Source organism: Balaenoptera acutorostrata, chromosome 3, assembly GCF_949987535.1.
Source record: "Balaenoptera acutorostrata chromosome 3, mBalAcu1.1, whole genome shotgun sequence".
Taxonomy (NCBI): Eukaryota; Metazoa; Chordata; class Mammalia; order Artiodactyla; family Balaenopteridae; genus Balaenoptera; species Balaenoptera acutorostrata.
This window is the reverse complement of record NC_080066.1, coordinates 149,160,174-149,175,259: the sequence shown is the minus strand read 5'-3', so window position 1 is coordinate 149,175,259 and position 15,086 is coordinate 149,160,174.

The following is a 15,086-nucleotide window of genomic DNA, read 5'->3' as shown; positions in this document are numbered from 1 at the left end:
CACCTGTGTTTCTGGGTCCTGCCATTCAAAAGCAAATAGCTGCTGTGATTCTTCTGCAAATAGGAATGCAGAAAAAAAGTATCTTTTAAGTCCAAAAATTGAGAAACAGCTGTATTCTCCCAGAATAGTTGTGAGCAGAGCATACACAGGGTGCAAATCTTGGACTACTTCATTAATAGCCCTCAAGTCTTGGACAAAGTGATACTCTGCTGAGTTTGACTTTTTGACCGGGAGAATAGGGGTTTTGTATGGGGACCTGCAGGGTTTAATCAGCCCTGTTTTCAAAAACTTTTTGAGAATTGGCTGAATTTCCTTTTGGGCCTCTTGCCTCAGAGGATACTGTTTTAGATTAGGTGTCCCATCATCCTTTTTTTTTATATATATATATATTTTTTATGATGATGAAAGCTTGATGGTATTCACATTGCTTAATTTGTGTCATGCTTTATTTATTTATTTATTCATTTATTTATTTATTTATTTATGGCTGTGTTTGGTCTTCGTTTCTGCGCGAGGGCTTTCTCCAGTTGTGGCAAGTGGGTGCCACTCTTCATCGCGGTGCGCGGGCCTCTCACTATCGCAGCCTCTCTTGTTGCGGAGCACAGGCTCCAGACGCGCAGGCTCAGTAATTGTGGCTCACGGGCTTAGTTACTCCGCGGCATGTGGGATCTTCCCAGACCAGGGCTTGAACCCGTGTCCCCTGCATTGGCAGGCAGATTCTCAACCACTGCGCCACCAGGGAAGCCCCCCATCATCCTTTTTAATGGGATCCGTATTGGCCATGCATTTTTGGCCTTCCCCGGGGTACTGTCTGCCCACCCTTTTGGTCTTACCTTTCCATACACCTCCGTGGGGAAAGAGCTCTGTCTCCTTATCTGGGGTTTCTGTGAGCGTCATCTGTAGGTTTAAAGTGTGTTCTGGTGGGACTGTGATGTTAAGCTGTTCTGACAAAAAAAAAGAAGTTACTTGAACATTTAACTTTACAAGGGGGATATCCACCCAGAAGAGGGACTGGACACTCTGGCATATGTAAGAAACTATGTTTCAGGGTGAGGTCCCCTAGTTGGCATTCTAGAGGTTGGAAGAACAAACGATTTTGTACTTCTCCAGAGACTTCCGTGACTGGGATGGATTGAGATGTCTTCTGTGCCACCTTGGTGTTTACCACAGAGTCTGTTGCACCCGTATCTATCAGAAAGTCAATCAGCTCATTCCCCACTGTGACAGGACTCCTGTGGTGAAATTGGAATTGGGTGCCTCAAGTCCTAGGGAGCCTCTGGGCCTCTTCATTTATCATCAGAATGTTGCTCTCTGTCTACCATATGAGAGGCTCCCATCTTTCTTTTATTGTTTTCCTTCTTATGTTTTAGCCTAGGACAATCTTATTTCCAATGCCCCTCCTCCTTACAGTAGCTCATTGTTCCTCCCTTAATGGTGGCTTACCTCTCTTTGGGTTACTCTGGGAATCCAATGCCATGCCAGAAGAGTGGCGTTCCATTTTGCATCTTCTGTCATTGTTCCCCATTGTTGAACACTTTAAAAGCAACATCTACCGATTGAGAAGGGTTGGTTCCAAATGCACCAACTAATTTTTGCAATTTCCTCATATTTACCATTGTAGCATTTTCAGGGGGCTTGGGATCTGCTGTAGACCTGATAAATCCTTTCCAAAAATTCAGAGGGGTCTTCATTTGGTTTTTGCCGAATTTCTTGAATTTTGTTAAACCCAGCCTTCTGGCTGTTTGCATTTAGGCCCCCATGGAATAGTGGCATAGGGGAAATTGCCCTGCAAAGGGAGTGGCTCCTGGTCTGAGCTGGGTGTCCTGTCAGGTCTTAGATGGCAATACCAAACCAGGTCCCTGTGCCCCAGGAACTAATACAAGATTTTCCAATTGATCCCTATAAGGAAGGGGAGCCAGTCCCATCACTTCTGAGCCCCAGCATTGGGAGTAGGGCGGGCTTTATAGAAGCAGGAAGTGGTGGAAGGGGTGGATACGTTAGTATAGTGGCTGAGTGGCTGGGGCAGCCGGCTCAGCCAGAGAAGGTAAGGTTTGAAGCAATATATCGTCACTCTTGTTCCCTTCCTTTTCTTATTTTCCCTGATGTTATAGCACAAATGCTTGCACAAAGGGGATTTCATCATTCTTCCCCACTTTTTCACAGAATAGCTCTAATGGTAGGATTATATAGAGCCATTTGAAGACCACCATTCCTCAGCGTTTTATTGTAAAACCATAACTAGCAACTGATCCTCTCTAACCATTTTACCCTGGCATCAACCAACCCAGCTGAATTCTGGGCTGGGGCTTTTGGTGATTTTAGAAACCAAGTGCAACATTTTCCTTCTCCATGGAAATGTCCCACTCTCAGACAAGAACAGACAGCGTTTTGTGTGTGTGTGTGTGTGTGTGTGTGTGTGTGTGTTTCTGTTCCTTTCCTCCATTTGACATCAGTAAAAGTTTTAAATAGCACAAAACTGATTTGGCAGTAAATGGAGAAATGGTACCAAAACAAATTGAAGTGAAAACCCAAAGAACAAACCCTCAAGTTTGGTCTTGTGGTTTTACATATCACAAGAACCATCAATTCAACCTCCATGCAATGTGACTCCCTGGCTAGACTGATGACACAGGAGACTGCAAACAACGATGTAATTAACAAAGCAAGGGTGATAGTACATGGTGCACAGGGTCCCAAGATAACCCTGCATAAACCCTTTGTGGAGATCCTAACAGGTACTGTGGCCACCACATTGTTACAATAAAATATTATCTTTCTCTTAATCATGGGTTCATAGCTATAATCAGACCACTTATCCAAAATGCACCCCAGAGGACTTTCTTTAGGGATAGTTGAAACATTCTGCAGTTTTTAAAGACAGAAAAACAAGACAAAACACAAATGGCACACACAAATGCTAGCATTCAAAGAAACAAACGAACTAGTTCACAAATCGGGTAAAAGTCCAGCAACTATTTCCTCTCTCCAACAGGGTACCCACTCAAATACAAAATAAATTGGTTTATTCTGGAGGAAAAAAACCCGAATGGAAAGGAACAAAATTTCTGGCTGTATACACCAAAGCGACTTGCCCTACTGTATTGAGTCAGTCGGCTCCCAGATTTCGATTCCTTGCTGCAACTGCCAAGCGCTGGGGTAGCAGGTGCCACTTCAGGGAATTTTGAAGGGAAGATCCTCAGGACAAGTGGTCCCAGCTGCTGCTAGGGCCTTACCCGAAAATTCCTCAACCAGGCCAGCCAGCTGGCCACGAGCAGCAAGGCTGCTGGCTGCCTTTGCCAAAATTTGTTACCAAGACCAAGCTCGTACTGCTCACTGCAGGACAGGCCAACAAATCGAGAGATGAGGTGTTGGGTCAAAATATAGCAATTTTATTCAGAAAGCCAGCAGACCAAGAAGATGGCGCACTAGTGTCCCAAAGAACCATTTTACACAAGTTAGAATTCAGGCTTTTTTATATGAAAAAGGGATGGGGTGTGGTTGGTTGTTGCAAACTTCTTGGTGTCCAAATCCTTTGTTCTTGCAGCCGTCCATGTAGGTTGGGTAACAATGTTCCCGTAAACCTCCAACAAGACAAATGTTATTTTCTGTTCTGCAAATTTTTCTCTCTATATAAATGGGAAAGTGTTGTACCTTCAGAGGTCAGAGACTTGAGAATGGGCTATCTTGTATATTTCAGACTACAGGCAACATTCTTAACTTGTAGCAAAAGCAATAGAATACAAAGGTTAAAGTAAAAGAAACAGACCCAGTATGGCCTCAGATTTTTCTTCCCTATCACAGTTAAGTGGAAATTACAGAAAGGTCTTGCGTCCTTGATGACACTACTGAGCTACTGAATTACCCTGAAATCACTTTCCTTTCGACTTCTTCTTATGGTTTAAACCGCTCTTGGTTGGGCACTCTGTTACTTACAGAGGGAAGAAATCTTAACAGGGCTGTGGGATTGAGCAAGGATTTCTTTAAGCATGGAAGATACTTTCACAAATGGAAGATACTTGCACATATAAATCCCTTTTTCTTTGCTCCTTAATAATAATCATAATAATAATTATTATATCATTATTTGATAACATATAGTTCCTTATCAAATTACCAGGGTACATTTGGGTTTACCTATAATTTCTATTTATCATAGTTCTATTAAAATAACAAAAAAGACAAAAAATGTGTATTATTTCTCCTGTTATTCAACACTGTTTTACAAGTTTTAGCCAATACAGTAAGATCAAAACATTATCAGAAATATGGCTAAATAGTAGAATTTTCATTTTCAGATTAGAAGATTGTTTTCCAAGGAAGACTAAGAAATTCTACTTTATGTCTCAGTTTCCTCATCTATAGAAATGATATAATAGTATCTACCTTATAGATATATTATGAGGATTAAATGAGTTAACGCACTAAAATGCTTGAAACAATGTGTAGCCCATTGTTAGTTCTCCATAAATGTTAGTTATTGTTTTTATAATAATTGAATAAAGTGACTGGATACAAAATTAAAATACAAAAGTTAATAGTTTTAATAAACAGAAATTTAAATTTCTGGGGGAAGAAATCCCATTTTTAATAAAACCTCAAACTATAAAATACCTAGAAATAAAGTTCACATGAAAGGCAAAAGACCTAAATAAGTAGAACTATAAAAATCTTATTAAAATGTGAAAAAAGACATCTAAATGGAGTGACAACTTCCTAAGATAGAATGAGATAATGTCATAACAATATCTACCCTTCCCAAAGGAATATATATATTTAATGAAATTTCAACCAGAATCCTAGTTTGATATTTTTTACACTGGATATGATGATTTTAAAGGTCAATGGAGGAATAGCTGAGAATAATCAAGTAAATTTTTACAGAAAGATGAAAGCCTTGGCTTTGGGCTTGGCACAATAATAGACAAATAGATCAATGAAACAGAATCCAAAATTGGTTCAAGTAGAATATGAGTCTTAATTTTTGACCAAGTGGGAAAGGGTAGTTTATTTAGTAAATTATGTTGATGAAGTTAGCATCTGAAGGAAAACAAGTTAGACCCCATGCATCATACCACATCCAAAAAAACAAAAACCAAAAAACTAGATAAATTAAATATATAAATGTAAAATATAAAATTTTAGGAAATCAATTTTAGGAAAACATTTTTATAAGATTGAAGTGAGAAAGCCTTTAAGCAAAACACAGAATCCAGAAGTCATAATGAAAAAATGGGCATTTTATGCATATAAAATGTTTACATGAGAAAAGATACCATAAGTAACATCTGAAAAGGCAAATAGACTTTGGAAAAGTATTTACAACACATGTGGCAAATGAGGGGTTCATATCATGAATTATATTGAAAACTTATACAAATTGATAACATTAGAAAATGGGCAAAGGATATAAACAAGAATTTTCAAAGGAGTGCATGCAAGAATTTTCAAAGGAGTATATGCAAATACTCAATAAACATATTTTTTTAATTCTTTAAATATTTGGGGGTAAATTGAAATACTATTTTTCACCTATTAGATTGGCAAGAATAAAGAAAGTAGTAATAACCTGCAGTATTTATGTGGTTGGAAAAAGAAAGAAACAATTTGAATGTCTATCAACAGGGGAATGATTTAATAAATATGACATATATGTGGAATATTAGGCAGTTATTTTTAAATACATTTTTATACATTGATAAAAAGTTGTTGCAAATTGCAACATCACACATATGTGTGATCCCATTTTTTAAAACGAACCCAAACTAATTGTCTTCAACAATCTCTACATTTACATATATGAGCATAAAGAAATGGAAGGATACTCGTTAGACTTTAACATTAGTTACTTCAATAAAGGAGACATTGGGGAAGGGGAATTATTAAACTCTTCCTTATATATATTTGTATTATTTCATTTGATAGAGCCAGCATACATTTCCTTTGTATTAAAAAAAATGTGATTTCCACTTCTAGCTATGATTTGAAGATCATAGAGAGCTACTAAGGCATTAAGAACCTGAAGAGTCAAAAAAACATGAGGGAAGGGAGACACCGAGAAGAGAGCTAAATTCTTTAGTGCTTTTCTTCTTGAAGCTCTGCATAACCACAATGTGTGGTCTACTGAAAAGCTAAACAGAATGTGGCAACTACAAGACTGAGAGATGAAGGAGAATTCTAAGCAGTCTAACCCATGTGGAGACAAAAACTTCAAAGTCCCTGGCTCACCATGGAAGTGACCCTTGAGTAATAAAAGTGACCAGAAATAGACCAATCCTCATGCAGTATGGAACTCAGTCTCAACTAAACTCAAATACAAACTGGATTGAGATGATTCATCCTGATCCTAACAGCCTACCCACACCCCCCCTCAAAAAAAGTGATACCTCTCTCAAAAAGCTAACATAATCCAGAGACTCACCTTAACTCTATAATTTTTCACACATAATGTTAACATTCGGTCAAAAAATACCAGGCATACCAAGAGACAAGAAAAACTGATATATATATCTATATCTATGTGTATATCTATATATACATATACATATAGATATCTCATTCTCTCTCTATATATACAGAGAGAGAGAGAGAGGAACAAAATCTAGAAATAGACTTAGAAGAAATCAAGGTGTTGGAGATATCATACAAAGACTTTAAAATAGCTGTGATTAATAGATAATAAGATGGAATCTATAAAAATGGAAATTTAATTGAAAGATAAATCAGTATAAAATATCTAGACTAAAACATAGAGATAAAAAAGAACAGAAAATCCAGAAAAGAGTATAGGAGAAATATGGGGCATACTGAAAAAGTTTAACACACCTGTAATTGGACTTCCGAAAGAAGAGAAGAGAGACAATAGGACAGAAGTATTAAGAGGATACTAACTAAACATTCTCCAAGATCATTTAAAAACATTAAATTCAAGAAGTTCTATAAAATCCAAATAAGATAAATTCAGTGAAAGCTACACCCACACACACCCAGTTTTACTGTAAGGCACATCACAGTAAAACTTTTAGGAACCAAAGACAGAAAAACTTAAGAGCAACAAGGAGATCCATTTACTGCAAAAGAGCAGCAATAAACTTACGACTGGATTCTCAACAGCCTCATTTGTATTACATATAATAAAGCAACATGTTGTAGTCTCTAGGTCAGCAAACTTTTCTGTAAAAGGCTAGATAGTAAATATTTCCCACTTTGTAGGTCATACGGTCTCTGCTGCAGCTACTAGACTCTGCTGTTGTGATGTGAAGCAATCATAGACAAGACACAAACAAACAGGCAGGTGTTGCTGTGCTCCAATAAAATTTTACTTACAAAAACAGCCACAGGCCATAGTTTGCTAATCCCTGCTCTGGGATAATCACTAAAAATGGAGTCAAAGAGTGTGTAACTGACTCTACACACTCTTTCTGGGGGTCTCATCTGTTCCCACGGCTTCAACGACCACCTATATGCTGATGGTTCCCACATCTGTGTCTGCAGCCAAACCTGTCTCCTGAGCTTGAGACACCCATCTCCAACTGCCTCTGAGATTGCCCATTTGAACATCACACAGGTTCATCAGGTCCAAAATGACCCTTCCCTCCTTGTTCTCCAAACATGTTTTTCCTCCCATGTTTCCTAAGTCAGTGCTGCCATCCCTTGAGTTTCTCAAGCCAGACAGCTGGAAGTCATGCCAGACTGCTCCTTCTCCCTCATCCTTTAGCCATCAGCAAACAGATTGGGTTATTCTACTGTGGAAAGAGTTTCCCTCAAAGAACTCACAGTCTAGTGACAAAAATCTTCATAAACCAATGTAGAAATTGTGTGAGAGGTAAAAGGACGTGCTGAATGTTAGGTGAAGGGGCTTATATCTTATAAAGAAGATCACTAAATATCAAGAAAATGATTGCAATTTATGGCGAGAAAAGAAACTGTATGTGAGAGGGCCAAGAGGATGCTTTAATACTGACATGCCATTCATTCTTTTATTCCATGACAATCATCATCTACCTGACATCTGCAGAAACACAGACTCCAAGAGCAGCCCTTTCCACCTAGCTGAAGTCTCCCATAGACATGTAGGGAGGCCCATTTGGGTTGGAAGAACACAGCAAGGAGAGAGTCTTCAAAGGCATGAAATTCAGGGGCTCCTCTTAAAGAGACCTGTTTGCTTCCATAGCAGATAAACAAAGTTCTTTCCCTTTGAGTATTCTCAAGGTCATGGTGCACAGAGAGGGAAGGGAGAGGATGTGAGGGCTGAACTGAGACAAAGGAACCTGGATGAATAGGGAACCTACTGACGAAGAATATTCTATATATTTTGTGTGTATGTGAAAAAACAAATTTGTGAAAAAAAATTTTTGTGAACGAATTTGTGAAAAGACAAACCTTTACATTGTTCCAAAATGGAGGCAAGCTGCTTTCTGATTTTGTGTGATTTTACTTAGAACATATATAATTATTTGACATTTATATAGCATTTATGATTTTTAATTATACCCATAGATATGATCACCTTAATATTTGACAGATAAGGAAACAGAGGCCCATAAATGATTAAGCAATTTACTTATGGGGATATTATAGTAGGAGTGTTGGGACCAGAACCCACATCCTCTGAGTTTCAGCTCAGGGTCCTTTCTTCTATTATACGTTTCTTTCTGTAGAAGAGCTGTTAGGTTTCTGGTATTCTTTTTGGTTGACAAAAAAAAAAGTAGTCCCATTAAAAAGACCATAAAAACACTAACCAACAGATGAAAGATATAGCTACAGTAATATCAGACAAACACTTTAAAAGGAAGGAGCATTACTAGCAATAAAAGGGAAGATAATAGCAATTCTAAATATGGGTACATCTTATAGTATAGTCTTAAAAACATACAATGCACAAATTGTCAGACCTCATCCACAATCTTAGTGAGAGATTTGAACATATTTCTTTTAGAAGCTACGAGAACATGCAGATTAAACGTAAATAGAAAAATAGATTTGAACAATATGAAAATTAACAAACTTGACCTAATTGAAACATAGAACACTGTATCCAGTAGTTGCAGAATACATATTTTCCCCAAAGGCATATGGAACATATGACCATATGCTCGGTTATAAAGCAAGTTTCAATACATTTGAAAGACTTAAGTCACACAAAGAATGATTTTTAAACACAGTGGAATTAAGTTTGATATCAAAAAGAAGATAAAATTTCTAGATATTAGACATTTAAAAGTACACTCCAAAATAACCCATGGGTTAAAGAAAAAAAATCACAGTGGAAATTATAAAATGTTTTAAACTGAATGAAAAATAAAATTGCAACCTATAAAATGTTATAAAATAAAGCTAAAACTGCTTAGAGTGAAATTTAAAACTCTATAAGCATGGACTCAAAAAGAAGAAAGATGGAAATTCAGTGGTAACATATCTATCTCAAGAAATAAGGGAAAGACAAATTACCCATGACGTTTTTCGTAGAACTAGGACAAATAATCCTAAAATTTATATGGAACCATAAAAGACCCAGAATTGCCAAAGCAATCCTTAGGAAAAAGAACAAAGCAGGAGGCATAACCTTCCCAGACTTCAGACAATACTACAAAGCTACAGTAATCAAAAGAGTGTGGTATTGGCACAAAAACAGATATATGGATCAATGGAACAGAATAGAGATCCCAGAAATAAACCCACACACCTATTGACAATTAATCTTCGACAAAGGAGGCAAGAATATACAATGGGGAAAAGACAGTCTCTTCAGCAAGTGGTGTTGGGAAAGTTGGACAGCCACAGGTAAATCAATGAAATTAGAACACTCCCTCACACCATACACAAAAATAAACTCAAAATGGCTTAAAGACTTAAATATAAGACATGACACAATAAAACTCTTAGAAGAGAACATAGGCAAAATATTCTCTGACATAAATTGTATCAGTGTTTTAGGTCAGTCTCCCAAGGCAATAAAAATAAAAGCAAAAATAAACAAATGGGATCTAATCAAACTTATAAGATTTTGCACAGCAAAGGGAACCATAAACAAAACGAAAAGACAACCTACTTACTAGGAGAAAATATTTGCAAATGATGTGACCAAAAGGGCTTAACTTCCAAAATATACCAACAGCTCATACAACTCAATAACCAAAAAAAAAACACAACCCAATCGAAAAATGGGCAGAATAGATATTTCTCCAAAGAAGACATACAGATAGCCAGTGGACACATGAAAAGATGCTCAACATCGCTAATTATCAGAGAAATGCAAGTCAAAACTACAATGAGGTACCATTTCACACTGGTCAGAATGGCCATCATCAAAAAGTCTACAAATAATAAATGCTGAAGAGGGTGTGGAGAAAAGGGAACCCTCTTACACTGTTGGTGGGAATGTAAATTGGTGCAGTCATTATGGAAAACAGTATGGAGGCTCCCCAAAAAACTAAAAATAGAGTTGCCATATGATCCAGTAATCCCACTCCTGGGCATATACCCAGACGGAACTATAATTTGAAAAGATACATGCACCCCTATGTTCATAGCAGCACTATTTACAATAGCCAAGACATGGAAGCAACCTAAATGTCCATCAACAGATGAATGGATAAAGAAGATGTGGCATATATATACAATGGAATATTACTCAGCCATAAAAAAGAATGAAATAATGCCATTTGCAGCAATATGGATGGACCTAGAGATTATCATACTAAGCAAAATAAGTCAGAAAGAAAAAGACAATTTCATATGATAGCACGTACATGTGGAATCTAAAATACGACACAAATGAACATATTGATGAAACAGAAGCAGACTCACAGACAACCCCCTTGTGGTTCAAGGGGGAAGGGGAGTGGAGAAGGGAAGGATTGGGTGTTTGGGATTAGCAGATGCAAATTAGTATATATAGGATGAATAAACAACAAGGTCCTACTGTATAGCACAGGGATCTGCACTCAATATCCTGTGATAAATCATAATAGAAAAGAATATGAAAAAGAATATATATGTATAACTGAGTTGCCTTGCTGTACAGCAGAATTAACACAACATTGTAAATCGACTATACTTCAATAAAATTAAAAGAAATTTATTCAAGGAAAAAAAATCGTGACAAATTTTGGAAATATAAGTTATAAGAAGGTTAAAAATTACATAACCCATAGGGGAGAATTATGACTATAGGAAGGAGTTTATTATTACTATACTACCCCGTTATCAAATATTGCTTATTAAACTTTTATCTCCTCTCTACAGAGCTGCTCCAGAACTTATGTGAAACTTCAACTTGGTTGTCTGCTTCTGACTCTCCTAGACTGTACAATCCTAGGGCCGCGGAATGCTGGTACCTGGGTACAGCGGGGCCTGTGACAACAACGCTATGGCTTGTGTGATGGAGAGCTAATGGCAGCCCAGGCAGGCAGGGCTGCTCCTTGTGAGGTACCTGAGGCCCCATGTTTGGAGAGGCACCAAGAGGCCCCGACTTGTGGAGTCCTGGGGCATAATGGTAAAGGATGGGGCATTACTGAGAAGCCACATGTCCCCTTCTTACTATTCATCCCTTCTGCCCTATCGTGTTGCCAGCCTCTGGAGAAAGAAGGGCAGTACCTGCTTTGCGTGTGTGACCTTGACGGGAGTCAGTTCACCCGTCTGAGATTTCCTCTTCCCTAGATAAAGGGACAGTATGCATCTCTCAAGGTGGAGTTGAGGTCTAAATAAAGTAACTTTCCCCGAACAAGTCTGATACACTCCTACTTCATTCACGGCCTGGGCGTTTGCTGTTCTGGAACCTTCTTCCCTCAGGCATCAGCATGGCTTCCTCTCCCACTGCCTTCAGGTTCTTACTCAACTGTCACTTTCTTAGTGAAGCTTCCAGGACTCTCTTCAGTTAAAGAGTCTAGCAATTTCCCTCCCTCTCTCAGCAGTCCCTATGCCCCTTACCCCCTCCCTTGCTATACTTTTCTCCCACAGCACCTACCATTTGACATGCACTATGTATTTTTTCCATTTTTTTTTTCTATCATCTATCTCTTCCTTTAGAATGTAGGTTCCATGAGAGCAGGGATTTTTGTCTTCATTGCTCACAGTTGTATGCCCAGCCCTTAGAATAGTATCTGGTACATAGAAGGTGTTCCACAAATATTTACTGAGTGAAATAATATATATAAAAATGCATAGCACAGTGTCATAGCAGGTATTTAAATAAAAGCTGGTTTCCTTGCTTCCTTTTTGTTAAATTGTAAAATCCAGGATGTTTCAAGGTTCCAAATGACCCCAGGTAACTCCTTGAAGTTGGAATATAACAAGGACTCATAGAATCAGCCAGAATACTTGGATTCTGTGTTAGTTTGCTTGGGCTGCCATAACAAAATACCACAGGCTGGGTGGCTTAGACAAAAGAAATTTATTTTCTTACAGTCTGGGGTCTGGTCAGCAAGTTTGGTTTCTTCTGAAGCCTCTCTCCTGGGCTTGCACATGGCAGCCTTCTTGCTGTGCCTTCGTGTGCTCTTCTCTCTGTCTGTCTTTGTCCTCTTCTTATAAGGATACCAGTGATTCCACTAAGGCCCACCCTAACGACCCCATTTTAACCTAATTACCTCTTTGCAGTCACATTGTGAGGTCCTAGAGGTCACCACCTCAACATATGCCTTTGGGGGTGGGGAACACCATCCCCTCCAGGGTAGATGCTATCTATTCCTTGCTGAGCTCTGTGATGGGGTCGAATCCCCTCACTTCTTTGGGCCTCAGTTTCCTCCCAACTTGAAAATAAAATCTGTGGCTCTTGCTGCTAATACTGACAATAAATCGCTGACCTGCTGTTTTTCCTGTGAAAATCCCCTTGAGATCTAGCACAACCAGAAATAAAGGAAGAAACAATGGCAGAAATTAAAGGCAGGTTGTCATCAAATTTACCCTTTTCCAACCCAGTATGCATGTAGTAGAGAGAGAAAAAAAAGTGAAACTCTGTCCAGTGTTAAAAGGAGAAATTTGGTTGCAGAACTTACAGTGGGAGAGAAGCAAGGCTGGAGGGAGAAAGAAAGAGAATTAAGCTTTACTCTGTACCAGAAACTGTAAGCTCACTGAATCCTCAACCATCCCGTGAGAAGAATATTATTGTTATTAATATTACTTCCATTGTACTGGTGAGGGCATGGAGGCTCAGAATGCAGACTTGGGCTTTGTTATTTCAGTCCGCCTAGAACTCAGAGAGCCCACACATGTCACTCTGCAATGGTTGAGCATGCTTTGGCACCTCCCTCACCTCCCCCCTTCCTACCCAGCAATGCCCTGCTCCAGGTTTGACAAGGTGAGGAAGCTCCTGCTGGTTTTTGGATAGTTCTAAAAAAAATGACAAGACCAATGCTATTATTATTGTTTCTGATGTTGTTTTAGTGAATGGGTGATGTTCATTGAAGAAATGTCAACAGATATAAATAGGCAAAAAGAAGAAAATTCTAAAAGAATTTTCTAAATTCTAAAAGAATTCTAAAAGAAGCAAAAACGAATCTATAGTGACAGAAAGCAGATCAATGGTTACTTGAGGGGAGGTGGGGGAAAACTGCCAAGGGGCCCGAGAACATTTGGGAGAGATGAAAATGTTCTGTACCTTGATTTGGGTTGTTGTTATATTTGTACGTACTTTTGTCAGAACTCATTAAAACAGGTGAATTTTATTTTATGTAATTATGCCTCATAAAGTTGATTTAAAGAGAAAAAGAAATCACCAGTAATCTCACCATCCAAAGATAACCATCATTACCATTTTGGTATTTTTCTGCTGCCAGGGCTTGCATATGCATGCACACACACACACACACACACACACACACACACACGCACTCACACACACAGTATCACACTCTACGTTCTGTTTTATTTTCTCTCTCTCAATAACACATGAAAATCTTTCCATGTCAATGCATAGAATACTGCTTCAGCATTTTTATGGTGGTAGAATACACCATTACGACAACGTAACATGATCTACTCAACCAATTCTCTCTGTTGGAAAATGAAGATGCTTCCAATTTTTCACTCTTATAAATTTCACTACCATGAATATCCTTGTAACTAATATTTGAGCACATCCTTAATTATTGCCACAGCATAAATTTCTACCAGTAAAATTACTGAGGCAAAAGAGGTTCACATTTTTGAAGGAATTTGATATGTCTTCCAAAACTGCCCTCCCTGAAAGCCATACCAATTTATGGCCCACCAGCCAACTCTCGGTCTTGACTATAGACCTGTCAGCATCATGGGTCTCCACAGAAACAGACACAAGGTAAATCCCACCAATTGACATAAGCTGAAATCCCACAATGTTAGGAGTTATTGAAGTCTTACAGAGTCAGTGTCTCAGCCCTTAACTGGATTCAAGGCCCCAAAATGCTCAGGGATCTGAGACCACAGTGCTCAGTTAGGACTGAGGATATCCAGGACTCAAACTCAGCACTGAAACCACCACGTGATTTGCTGAAGTAGCATTGTTCAAGGGACCAGGAAAGAACTCACACACCATGCCAAATTCAGACGCTCTCTAACTCCTATGCCCACTTAATCTCTTTGGACCAAACCTTGTTCCAGAGCAGTCCTCAGGAGAGCCAAGGATCTGGGAATTTGCACATACTGTTGCCATTATCAGTGAAACTCCAGTTGATTCCACCTTATTCCAATCTTTGGTTCTGCTGCTTGTGGCCTTGGGATGGTTATTTAACCTCTCTAAGGCTCAATTTCCTCAAGAGAAAATGGAGTCTGTAATTGTACCTATCTCATAGGGTTTTGGGAGGATGACATGAAATTCGGCAATCAAATTCATTAGCAGGGCGCCTGGCCCTAAGGAAGTGCTGACACTTGCTTAGTATATTATTCTCACTTGTTGGCCCATCATATTCGGCTTCAGGCAGTAAAGGCCTGAGAGCAACAACTTCCCTCCCGTATGTTCTGTCCCAGAATCTGCACTAGTGTCTCTACAAAAGGCCAGCCACCATGCTTATTTTAGATCTGCCTAATGTCATCCATACACTAGGGATGTGAAACCCCATTCTTAGGAGAGGCCTGCCCACCCCGCATGCCTCCAGGACCAAGTCTGACAAATA